The 12,436-nt window shown below is 45.5% G+C and overlaps 1 protein-coding gene across 2 annotated transcripts in view; it reads right to left on the bottom strand.

The window, feature by feature from the left end:
• Window positions 1-9,824, bottom strand: part of LOC134413307 (uncharacterized) — a 34,471-nt gene extending 24,647 nt beyond the window's left edge. Inside the window, exons 1-2 of one of the 2 annotated variants that reach the window (XM_063147471.1) lie at window positions 9,582-9,824; window positions 1,251-1,332 (exon numbers count right to left, since the gene is read on the bottom strand). The gene's annotated coding sequence lies outside the window, so the exon portion shown is untranslated. The remainder of the gene's footprint in view (window positions 1-1,250; window positions 1,333-9,581) is intronic. The other variant, XM_063147470.1, reaches the window with a different exon arrangement.
• Window positions 9,825-12,436: the final 2,612 nt, after the last annotated feature.

The following is a 12,436-nucleotide window of genomic DNA, read 5'->3' as shown; positions in this document are numbered from 1 at the left end:
TAGCCTAACTCTGCTCTTAAACTGGCAGGTTTTTCAATCATTGAATTCCCCTGGTTTTTGAAAAGAAAATTTATCATTACAGTGTTGACAATCCTACCCTCTCCCCAACGCCTTCAATCTGCTTTCTTGTAAGTGGACCTATATGATTATTATTATTTATTTATTTATTTATTTATTTATTTATTTATTTATTTATTTATATAGCACCATCAGTGTACATGGTGCTGTACAGAGTAAAACAATAAAATAGCAAAACCCTGCCGCATAGGCTTACATCCTAATAAAATCATAATAAAACAATAAGAAGGGGAAGAGAATGCACCAAACAGGCACAGAGTAGAGTAAAACTAACAGTATAAAAGTAAGATCGAAATCAAGTTTTAAAAGCTTTAGAAAAAAGAAAAGTTTTTAGCTGAGGTTTAAAAACTGCGATTAAACTTGTAGTTCGTAAATGTTCTGGAAGAGCGTTCCAGGCATAAGGGGCAGCGGAAGAGAATGGACGAAGCCGAGCAAGGGAAGTAGAGACCCTTGGGCAGGTCAGAAACATGGCATCAGAGGAGCGAAGAGCACGAGCGGGGCAATAGGGTGAGATGAGAGAGGAAAGATAGGAAGGAGCTAGACAGTGAAAAGCTTTGTAGGTCAACAGGAGAAGTTTATATTGGATTCTGAGGTGAATTGGAAGCCAATGAAGAGATTTCATAAGTGGAGTAACATGGTCAGAGCGGCGAGCCAAGAAGATGATCTTAGCAGCAGAGTGGTGAACAGAAACCAAAGAACTGATGTGAGAAGAAGGAAGGCCAGTGAGAAGAAGGTTGCAGTAGTCCAACCGAGAAATAACCAATGCATGAACAAGATCTTGGCAGAAGAGACAGACAAAAATGATCGAATCCTGGCAATATTATACAGGTCAATTCCTGACAATATTATAAATGGTATTATAAATGCTTAGCTAACGGTAATCCTGATTTTGATGTTGGGAAAACTTCCACGAATAGAGGAGGCTGTCCATCACAGACCATCACCTCCATAAAGCATCAAAAATGGAGAGGAGTGTTGGAGTTAAGAAGTTCATCCTGACTTCACTTCCTCATATGTAGAGGTTACACATGATGAGAATGACTGAACAGTGCTGGACTCTCTCACGAAGAGAGTGTTCTTTTCTACACGAAGTGTTCTTTTCTACACGAAGCTTTTAAACTGTACCTTTACCGAGGCTTCCTGCACAGCTGTTTCTTTTTATTATTACTTGCCTGGAAAAGTTATTTTCTAGGAGAATACAGGAAAGGGTTGACTCTGTCAGGGCTGGAAAATTTACTCACAGAGGGTTAAGCCCTGGAAGAAGAAGAAAAAACTGGACATTTGCACAATCTCTGGATCCTCGATTCTCTACAGGTGTTACACATCAGTACTGGAACCATTCCATTCTAGGTTCAAGCCCAATTTTTGAATGGGATTGGACTTGGTCATCCTGACAGATGACTATTGTCAGGAGAGGGGCAGGAAGAGTGTGACTGGGTTCATTCTTCTCGATCTCTCACCTGCTTTTGATACGGTTGACCACAGCATCCCCAGGACTGCCTCCATAAGTTGGCAACATTGTTTTGTAGTGGTTCAACTTTTATGTGTGGCGGCCAGATGCAGACATGACCCCACTGAATATGGGGGCTAAACACTATGACCTAAGCCATTTGAAAAGGTTGAATCCCTGCGTATTTTCAAAGGGGAGTGAAGTTAAGATCAGTTTCTAGCAACAGGTGTTGTCTGATGCAAGGCATCATTGTCTTCTCCACCAACTGATCCCGAATCATTCCTCTGCTATATCTTCAAAATTACAAGAAACAACCATTTCCCTCAAAGCAGCAATATATTGATCTGTAGTTTCTCCTTCTTTCTGTCCCCGCTGGCAAAATTTATAGCGTTCTTCCACAATATTAACTGCTGAAATTCCCTTTTCTATGCAACTGTTAAAGATACAGGAGCCCTGTCCTCCTTTTCATAGGGTCACCCTATTTTAGCTGTACATTGGTCTGTGCAATCTGTTATTGCACTTTTAATACAATATCATCATTAATCTTTATTTTATTTTTGTATATTAAATATTATGGTTTCACTGTATATATATCCTTAACTTTTTGTTGAGTACTAAACCAGATCTACACTAGTACATGAAACGTTGTTTTTATAGTCATTGAACATTTTGTTTTTGAACGATTTAAAAGGTAGCAGTTTTTAAAACGTTTACTTATTTTTCTCTTTCCTTGGGAATGCATTCCTTTTGGCCATACTAAGAAAACAAATTCGTTTGTTCTTTTTCCCCGTCTGCCAATTTCCCCTCCCACTTCCCATTCTCTCCACTGGCAAACAAACCAGGAAGCAGCCTCTCAAAACTGAAACTAAAAAAAGCCTGCAAAAAAGAGGCTTGCGGGAAAAAACGGCTCCAGGAATACAATTGGCTAATTAAGAATTGCAGGAAACCCATTTAATACGATGAAATCGGCCACATCATACCACATAGAACGACTTATTTCAGAGAAGTTCAAAATAAAAAACAGAGAACAGACAACAATAAAACGTCTCAAACTGAATGTCATGTGGCGAAATACTACCAAATCCACACTTAAAAATGGCAAGACACTTTCTAACTTGACTAGTGTAGATCCCTTCCTGGACTGTAAAATGTCAAGGCCTCCTAACTCATCTGTTAATTAAATAATTGGCTGATGAAACTGTGTGCAATACCATGTATGAAATGTATATAAAGTTGCTGTGTTACTGCTTAATCTCTGCTAAGTCAATTCCTGACAGACTCCTCTGGTCTCCTTGCCTTGTTGCTAAATTTGCATGGGTGCTTAATTTGTACATGTGCTTAAGTTCTTTTTTATCTTGATGCTTTGTCACTGGAGCTCCCTCATAAAACTGGCTACTTTTATAAGCCCTGGCTAGCTTGCCCCAACTGCTTCTGCAGCCAGTCAAAATAGAAAGACTCATTGAAAACACAAGAGAGAGCGTGACTCAACTACTGGGCAGGATCTAGACCAGTGGTTCCCAAAGTGGGCGGTATTGCCCCCTTGGGGGCGGTGGGATTGCATAGGGGGGTGTTAAGAGGCAAAGGGACGGCAGGGGGGGTGCTGGCAGGGGGTGCTAACAGGCAAAGGGGCGGCAGGGGGCCCTTCGAGGTGGTCTCTCCAGAAGGTCCTAAAACCCAGGGACCAAGCAGGAAAGAGCGGCAAATTCAGCTGCTCTCCCCACACCGCTCCTGCTCAGGAAGGACTTTCTCACTCACGCAGCCGCTCTCTCCTCCTATCTCAAGCCCACAGCAGCCCTACCAGAAGTAGGGGGTGGGGGAAGCGCCGACAGGAGGCAGCAGAGCAGGAAACAGCAGCGAATTCAGCTGCTCTCCCACTCTTCTCCTGCCTAGGAGGGCCCAGGGCTTCTTTCCTGCTGGAGCCACCACCGCCCACTCGCTCGCTCGCTCCCTCGGCCAGAGCTGCTCCCTCCTACAAGCTGCCCCGGAAGACCTCTTGCGATAGTTGCTGCACAAGGCGGGAGCAGCAGCCATGTGGCGGAGAGGAAGGAGCATGTGGATGCCAAGAACAGCAGTCAGCCGGCAGGCTGGGTGGGGAGCAGGACTGCTTGTGCTGCTGCAAGGCATCACCAGGCTCCCTTCCCCTGTCAGGAGTTGCAGATTGGGGGCATCTCCCCTCTGAGCTGCTGCCTTCCTGTCCTAATCAGCCCGGCAGCTATTGTGAGGCTTGGGGGAAGGGGGGGTTGGAGAGAGTGAGGGGGGGCTTGGAGGGAGGGGTTGGAGAGAGAGAGAGAGAGAGAGATGCTGTGTGTCTGTGTGTGTGCTCCCACCCCCCAAAAAATCTGGACTACAACAGGATTGGGAGAGAAAAGAAAAGGGGGAGGGAGAGAGAATTGCAATTTCCCAGGTCCTTCATGGCTAAAGAAGATTCAGCAGCACTTTTTTCCAGAATGCTTGCTGAAACCATTCCTATCTGCCCTTGCTTATTTCAGGGTGTCCAGCACCCTTTTTTCAAGCGTTCTTTTGGTAAACATGGTATGTGTGTATCTTGTGTCACCATAAAAACAGAGCTGCAACACAATCCTAAGTATGTCTATTCAGAAGTAAGCCCCACTGAGATCAATAGAACTTACTCTGAGGTAAATGTGCATAGGATTCAGCCTGAAAACGAAGAGAGGGTGAAGAAAAGACAGGAGAAAATGAATTGTAGAAATAGAACAGCAAGGTAACTATGGGATATTTAACCATATTTAAAGACAATAAGTACAGTAAAATTAGTGCCCCTCTACTTCAGTCCCAGCCAGATTTTCCATAAGAAAACTCTGTACCAGGTGGCAGGTAATTATTTTAAATTTTTAATTAAAATACATTATCCTTTCCTATAACAAAATGGTGCTTACTTCTAAGTAAGTGTGTTCCACTGAAGAAGGAAATCCTATTTGATTCCTGTACTCATGCTAGTGTGACATGATAAGTTAAAGGCACAATTTTATGCATGTTTAGACAGAAAAAATCCTTCAACTCCTAGAATCCCCTCTAAATGGGAAGCACCTGCCCCAGGCTTGCCGAGGGAGGGAGGGAAACGAGAGCGAACGCCTCTGTTTGCAGCCAGCATGGCAGGGCACACCAATTGGATTTTGAATAAAGTATTCAATTAATTGTTACTGTTTTGAATTTTATTGTTATTATCTTCCTTGGTGGGTCGTTGAAAACCATTATTCTGAATAATGATTTTTATAGTGTAGGGTAGGGGGGAACTGGGCATGAGTTTGTGGAACCAAGGGGGCGGTGACCTGAAAAAGTTTGGGAACCACTGATCTAGACTACTGTTTTAAATGGTTTATAACAGTAGTGACAACTGTTGGGGCCCAGGACACGTGCGCCATAGGCAGTTTCCAAACTGTTTTCAAAGTGTCATATCCTGCTTGGTGTAGGTCTGGCCCTGGTCTGCTCTAGCGACCTAGATTTCCAGCGAGTGGAAATCTAGGTCAATTTAGTCCCCTTGAGTGGAGATTTCTAATCAAGGGAGAAGACAGTAGACAATGTGTACTTGGTGGAGACAAAGGACACTGACCCTGTCCAGATGACACGCTAAGCCACAGTGGTTAAGGACCATAGAATCATAGAATAGCAGAGTTGGAAGGGGCCTACAAGGCCATCGAGTCCAACCCCCTGCTCAAGGCAGGAATCCACCCTAAAGCATCCCTGACAGATGGTTGTCCAGCTGCCTCTTGAAGCCCTCTAGTGTGGGAGAGCCCACAACCTCCCTAGGTAACTGATTCCATTGTCGTACTGCTCTAACAGTCAGGAAGTTTTTCCTGATGTCCAGCTGGAATCTGGCTTCCTTTAACTTGAGCCCGTTATTCCGTGTCCTGCACTCTGGCAGGATCGAGAAGAGATCCTGGCCCTCCTCTGTGTGACAACCTTTGAAGTATTTGAAGAGTGGTATCACGTCTCCCCTCCATCTTCTCTTCTCCAGGCTCAACATGTCCAGTTCTTTCAGTCTCTCTTCATAGGGCTTTGTTTCCAGACCCCTGATCATCCTGGTTGCCCTCCTCTGAACACGCTCCAGCTTGTCTGCATCCTTCTTGAATTGTGGAGCCCAGAACTGGACGCAATACTCTAGATGATGCCTAACCAGGGCCGAATAGAGGGGAACCAGTACCTCACGCGATTTGGAAGCTATACTTCTATTAATGCAGCCCAAAATAGCATTTGCCTTTCTTGCAGCCATGTGACTGCATCCCTTGTTGCTCCGGCCTCTTTCTTCATTGTTTCATCCGGTGTTGAAATTTAGACATTGCAGAACTGTTTTTTCATCTTATTATCGTCTGTCAAGCAAGTGCCACACACATTGTGCTTTGTAGTACCAAATACTACACCGTATCCTTGAGTGCCATCTATTGGAGATGACATCAGATCTAACTACACCACTTCCTGCAGATCTAGGCAATGAAAAATACAACTTCAGGGCCCTCAGGATTGTAACAGAGGCTACTGTCCAGCGTCTAAGTAGGGAATGATCATATAATGTATTTCCTGCAGTGGTCAGTTATTGATATAAGAGGTGCCACAAATCCCTGGCACACCTGGATCCCTGGAACACACCGGCCTGGAAGCCAGACCCTCTCCCTTGAAATCCTCCACCCCAATCACACATGTGGGAGGTTTGTGATCGAAGGAGCTCTTCGCAACCGAGCTAATTCTGTCATGATTTGGATTAGGCTCAAATTAATTCCTTAAGCTTGGGCTCATGCTGACACAAGGACCCATTGCACCCCCAAAGTTTCCTCAGGTCCTGGATTTGTCTTACTGCTGATTATTTGAAATTCTTTTAGATATACTATTATACTTAATGTTGTTCCCCGCCTCGACCCAAAGGGAGAGGTAGGTTAAAAAATTATTATTATTATTATTATTATTATTATTATTATTATTATTATTATTTTAGACTGTGTGTGTGTTCTTTCTGTTTATATGTTTGTCTATAAAAGGTTTTACATTTTGTATAAAGGCTTTTAATGGTTTTTAATCATTGTAAACTGTCAAGAGAGCTTCAGCTGTTGGGCAATATAGAGATGAAATCAAGACCATGAATATAGTGGAAAGCTTCCCCTTCCCAAAGCTTCTCATAAACTCTCCAACTCCTCCACCCACCCACCCAAATATAATGCTGAGGAAACTTTAAGTAAAGCAAGAAAATACAACTGGAGTGGAGGTGGGGAGAAGAGACTATACAAAAATAAAGTTTTGCTACACCAACGGTGGGAAAACTACGAACTTCGAGATGTTGGACCACAACTCCCAATGTCCCTGAACATTGGCCAAGTTGATGGCGCTGATGGGAGCTCCAATAACATTTGCTGAGGGAGGGGGGATGTCAGGGGTGCTGTAGGGTGGATTCCTGCATTGAGTAGGGGGTTGGACTCGATGGCCTTGTAGGCCCCTTCCAACTCTGCTATTCTATGATTCTATGACTATGATCTGCACAATGCTTTTTGAGGAAGTGTTCCCAGAAACTAGTCAGACATGATCAGAGACCGCAAAGTTCCTTTTCAACCAGGGCCTTTAAGAATCCTTTGGGATGTTCTCCACCTGTCCCTGGAGCCTTAAAAAGATCATGCTGCCTTGCCTTGTACTGAACTAATCACATTCCAAAGAACGTGGCAGTGATGAAATTATTCACACTTGGGTGTTTCCAAATGAGGCACTTATTGTGGCAACGTTGTCACACTGCCTCATTCACAGAATGACTGGGGAGTCCAGATGATGTCTTCAGTTCATAACACTCATGTGTTTATCCCAAAAAAAAGATCAGTCGGGAAAGAAAAAGGCAGAATAGCTGCCCAATGCCTTTCCATTGGCGCTGCTAGGAGCCCTCCCTCTGGAAGCACCTTGAACTCATAGATTGCAGAGACTGTGCGTGTGTGCGCCCAGTTCCACACACTAGGGATGTGCATTGCAGATGAGGTCAAGATATTCATATGGGAAGGAATCCACTGGAATCAATTTAGAACAACGAGGGAGTTAGATTGGGGGCTTCTTCATTCATTCATTTATTTCATTCATTTATTACATTTATTTTCTGCCTAATAGGAAAAGCTCTGTGGGCGGAACACAAAGGCTAATTCTTGCTGGCTGGCCTCTTTTTCCTTCTTGCTCCAGAGACCTCTGTGCATGAGAGATCCTCGGGTTCAGACACAGATCACGAGGGCACCCTAAGCAAGGAGAGAAACGGGGTGGTTTATTTTAAGCATTCACTTTCGGCACATCCACCCTCAAGAAGAATGGGAAATGCGAGAGGGAAAGGGGGTAGAACTCAGTGTGATGGAGCAACTGCATTGCAGGAGGTCTCTGCTTTGATCTCAACTCCTCCAGGTAGGGCAAGGGAAAGAATCCTGTCTGAATCCCTGGGGAGCCATGGCTGCCAGTCAGTGTCGACAATACTGGGTTAGATGGGCCAATGGTCTGACTCAATATAAGGCAGCGCCCTAAGTTCCTGTGCCCCATACAACAGTGTGTATGATCGATATCCTCCTTCGCCTTTCCTGTTGGCTAGGGTGGCCAGAGGTCTTTGCGCCCCGTTTTGATCCTGTCTTCCGGTGACATTCCTCATGTTAGCAGTGAACTCAAGGAAAGCAGGCCCTGCTGCTGAGAAGTCCGAAGGCTCCCCTGGAGTCAGGCAGAGGAAGCTGGGAAGGATGGATTTCTGCCTGTTGCCTCCCTTGCATTCTGGGCCTGCTTTCTAGACAATGTTCGGCAAGGGGACCTGGAGAAGTCCGGAGGACGTGTAGAAATCCACTTGAGGACCTGTGATGACTAAAATATTGGCATTGGGAAGCCCCTGCTTTGAATCTCATCTCTTCTTCCATGAGATCGCCGTCCTATCAGCCTCAGTTCATGTCACCCTCAAGAGGGACTTGATAATACTGACCTACATATTTTACAGGGCTTTTGTAATGGTTACAACCAGATGACATCTGCAAAGCGACAATGGTGATGATGGTGGTGATGGTGATGGAAGAAAATGGAAGAAAATTCGTCCATTTTCTTCTGCTGCCCCTTATGCCTGGAACGCTCTTCCAGAACATTTGAGAACTACAAGTTCAATCGCAGCTTTTAAAGCTCAGCTAAAAACTTTTCTTTTTCCTAAAGCTTTTAAAACTTGATTTTGTTCTGACTTTATACTGTTAGTTTTACCCTACCCAGTGCCTGTTTACCCTACCCTGTGCCTGTTTGCATTCTCTTCCCCTCCTTATTGTTTTATTATGGTTTTATTAGAATGTAAGCCTATGCGGCAGGGTCTTGCTACTCTGTACAGCACCATGTACATTGATGGTGCTATATAAATAAATAATAATAATAAAATAATAATAATGATGATAATGATGATGATTCCTCTACTGTTCTATGAGTCTATAGGTATGCTTTGAGGTGGACTCCTGCATTGAGCAGGGGGTTGTATTCGATGGCCTTATAAGCCCCTTCCAATTCAACTATTCTATGATTCGATGATGATGATGATGATGATGTAACTCAAAGGAGAAGGGCTTACTGGGCTTACTCCTTAGCAAGTGTCCTTAGTGCACACCCTCAGATCTGCAACCTTGGCACTTGAAGGGATCTTTCAAGATTGAGCCCTGAGCACCCCAAATCATAGCACCTTGAGTGATTCACTGGATTTGGCAACGGAAGACATTATTATAAGGTTAACTTTTTTTTCAAACAAACCAGCAGTTCTAATTCTTAAGTCAGGCACATTGAAAGCAATGGTTCATTGCAACTGACTTGCAGGTTGTGGGGGGTGGAGAGACGAAGTCTTGGCAGCAAAGAAAAGGAGGGAGATCAGTGGGGGGCCTGGCAGTGAAGGAGGCCGGTGGCTGAGCTTGTGAGCAAAGAGAGTCCGCTAGCAAGCTGCTCTCTGGAGACTCACAAGCCTGAGGGAGAGGAAGAAAAGGGAGCAGAGAAAAGCTGGGGAAGGGAGGTAATGAAGGGAGAGGGGGGGTCTGGCAAGCTAATGGACTTGTGGGGAAGAAGTTAGTAAGGGGGTTCTTACCTGTCTATATCTGCCCAGTCTGGGATTCAATGAAGTTGGAGGCAGTGCGGAGCCTCCAGAAAGGAGGAGGAGGAGAAAGAGGAGGCAAAGGCGATCACAAGATTACTCTTGTGAGAGGAAGTGAAGCTTCTTTGGGTCAAAGAGTCCTAAATTTGGGGTTCTCTGGGTGGTGCTTTTATGCCCAAAACTAGAGCTTAATGATTAAAATCTAGACTACGACAAGAGTCCTGGCTCTACCAAGTGTTCTCGCTGGGAATCAAATCAACAATCTTTCCTTCCTCTCAGCTCAAACTAGCAGGTAAAAAATTAACATGCTGTTGACCAGATTTTTCTGTTGACTTTCCCCTGGGCAGACAGTCCATAACTTTAAAGTAAATTGAAAACAGGATCAAAGGGGGGGGGCAAGAGGTCAAGGGATTTAAGTCTGAGAAACAACGGCCAGGCCAGAGGGATGATAGCTTTGCATCATGGACACCCTTCTTCTTTGAGTGTCAGGCCTGGCTATTAGGAGACTTCTCCTGAGCTGGGAAGAAACCTCACTTTTCTATGTCAAGACCAGCAAAACGTCGGGTTGTCTGGCAACACTTACCGCAATAATCTGGGTAGTGACGTTAATTAATGGAACATGTAGCAAGTCCAGCAGTGGGATTCCATCATGAAGGAGCCCTAGGAGAGAGAACAAAATCCAGTGATTTTGAACTGATTGGAAGAGGCCAGTTTCTGCAGATAGAGCCTGGTCCTGATGTTGATGCCCTGGTTGTGAACCCCAAATTACTATCTAGGTTACAAGAAAACCTCTTCCACTCCTTGTTTGTTTAGAACGGTGGTTCCCAAACTTTTTCAGGTCACCGCCCCCTTGGTTCCACAAACTCATGCCCAGTGCCCCCTACCCTACACTATAAAAATCATTATTCAGAACAGCGGTTTTCAACAACTCACTAAGGAAGATCATAACAATAAAATTCAAAACAGTAACAATTAATTGAATATTTATTCAAAATCCAATTACATTTTTTTAGCTGATTCAATTAAAGATAATGGATGAACTTGATCCAGTGATATCCCCTTTTCAAAGTCCGATAGTCATTTAGCAAGAATATTAGGTATCACATTTAGTAACTAGGGTAGAGGACCTCACTATTCTGTAAATTCTTAATGTGCTGGATGGGCTTGATGAAGTGATACCAGTTTCCCAATGTCTGGTTTAAAGTCTCTTCGCATGAGTCTTAAATCACCACGTTTAGTCATCTGGAGTCGATTTCTTTAGACCACACTAAAACCACGTTCCACCAAATATGACGTTGGAAATGCAACCAGGAGCTTCTGAACCACTCTCCATAGTGCAGGACAGCGATCAGAAATTTCCTTCGGTAACCAAAACTCCTGGTACAGAAAAGACCACCTCTGCCTCCTAGCGCCCTCTGCCACCCCCTTGCATCTTACCACCCCACTATGCAATTCCACCACCCACTTTGGGAACCACTGGTTTAGAATATCAAACTAGAATCAAAGGCGGTTTGCCTAAAAACAACAGCATACAATGTACTAAAACTAATAATGAAATGGAAAAGTTAAAATGGCTGGAGAACGTACTGATAAAACATCAACTCATAACCTTTGGAATGGCTGCATGAGCAAATAGGCTTTTCTCTGGCACCTGAAAGATAATACAGCTGTCGCTAGAGCATTCCGTAACTGGGGTGCCATAGCCCTGTCCCTTGCTAATATCTGCCTCACCGCTGATGAGGGAGGGGAAAAGACAAAGGCAGCTGAAGAGGATCCCAAAATACAGGCTTGAGCCAAGGTCCATCTACACCACAATGCTGCCTCCAGAAAGCCCACAATGGGGGCCACACTGTTCTTCCTCTCTCCTCTCCTCCCAGGGCCGGTGCCAGACTATTTTTTGCCCTAGTCAAGGCCAGCTACTTGCACCCTGTACAGCACCATGTACATTGATGGTGCTATATAAATAAATAAATAAATAAATAAATAAATAATAATAATAACCCCCCTCCCCAATTGCACGGAAGTCCGAACATGTGCGCCGAGTGGAGAGCTGGGATTGGCTCACTTCGATTTGGGACCGAGCCATCTGGAATTCACCGGGACTTACTTCCGTGCGAACGCAACCCGCTATGCAGCCTGGCGTCCCGATCCCCTCCGCACGTTTACTCGGGGGAATAAGCCTTCCGAGTAAGGAGGCATAGGCGGATCGGGCCGCACTCGTGCCTCCCGGTGCAACGCTTTCTCAGATGCAAGTCCCATTGATCCATGCGCGCAGGATCTGGAAGCAGGAGAGTTTTCTTTGCGAGGAGTCCACAAGTCCCTAGCTTTCCTTGGGGAAAGGAGAGGGAGTCCTGCTTGCCCGCCTGCCTGGACATCGTGGCCTGTTTGAGGAGAGAGGCGAGGCGACCCGGTGCCCTTTCCTTGGGAGTAAGGGAGAGGCTTGCTTGGGCCAGGGTCGAGCTCGCCATGTGCTTTTTCTTCTTCTGGTGGCGGCGGCCTCCCGGCTCTGGGAGGGCAGCTTCCGGGCAGAAGTCCAAACATGGAGCCGCCCACCCCCCACCCCAGCGTCCCTAGCTTCGGTTCGGCTGGGCAGGCGTGGGGCGCCATCTTGCCCATCCAGGCCCAGCTGAATCCTCGGGCTGGGCCGGCTCACAGCCAACAACGCGCATGAGTGCTGTGGCGCCCGGCGCCCCTCTTAGCTTGGCGCTCTAGGCGGCTGCCTGAATGGCCTCTATGGTAGCACCGGCCCTGTCTCCTCCCCTGCTCTCACCACTCAGCCTGTGGCATCCAGCGGTAGACAGCCTCTGGACATAGAGATCCGAGATCATCTCCTTGTGGCTTTACCAGAA

The sequence above is a fragment of the Elgaria multicarinata genome, chromosome 1 (genome assembly GCF_023053635.1).
Source record: "Elgaria multicarinata webbii isolate HBS135686 ecotype San Diego chromosome 1, rElgMul1.1.pri, whole genome shotgun sequence".
Classification (NCBI taxonomy): domain Eukaryota; kingdom Metazoa; phylum Chordata; class Lepidosauria; order Squamata; family Anguidae; genus Elgaria; species Elgaria multicarinata.
This window is presented reverse-complemented; position numbering and strand designations above follow the sequence as displayed.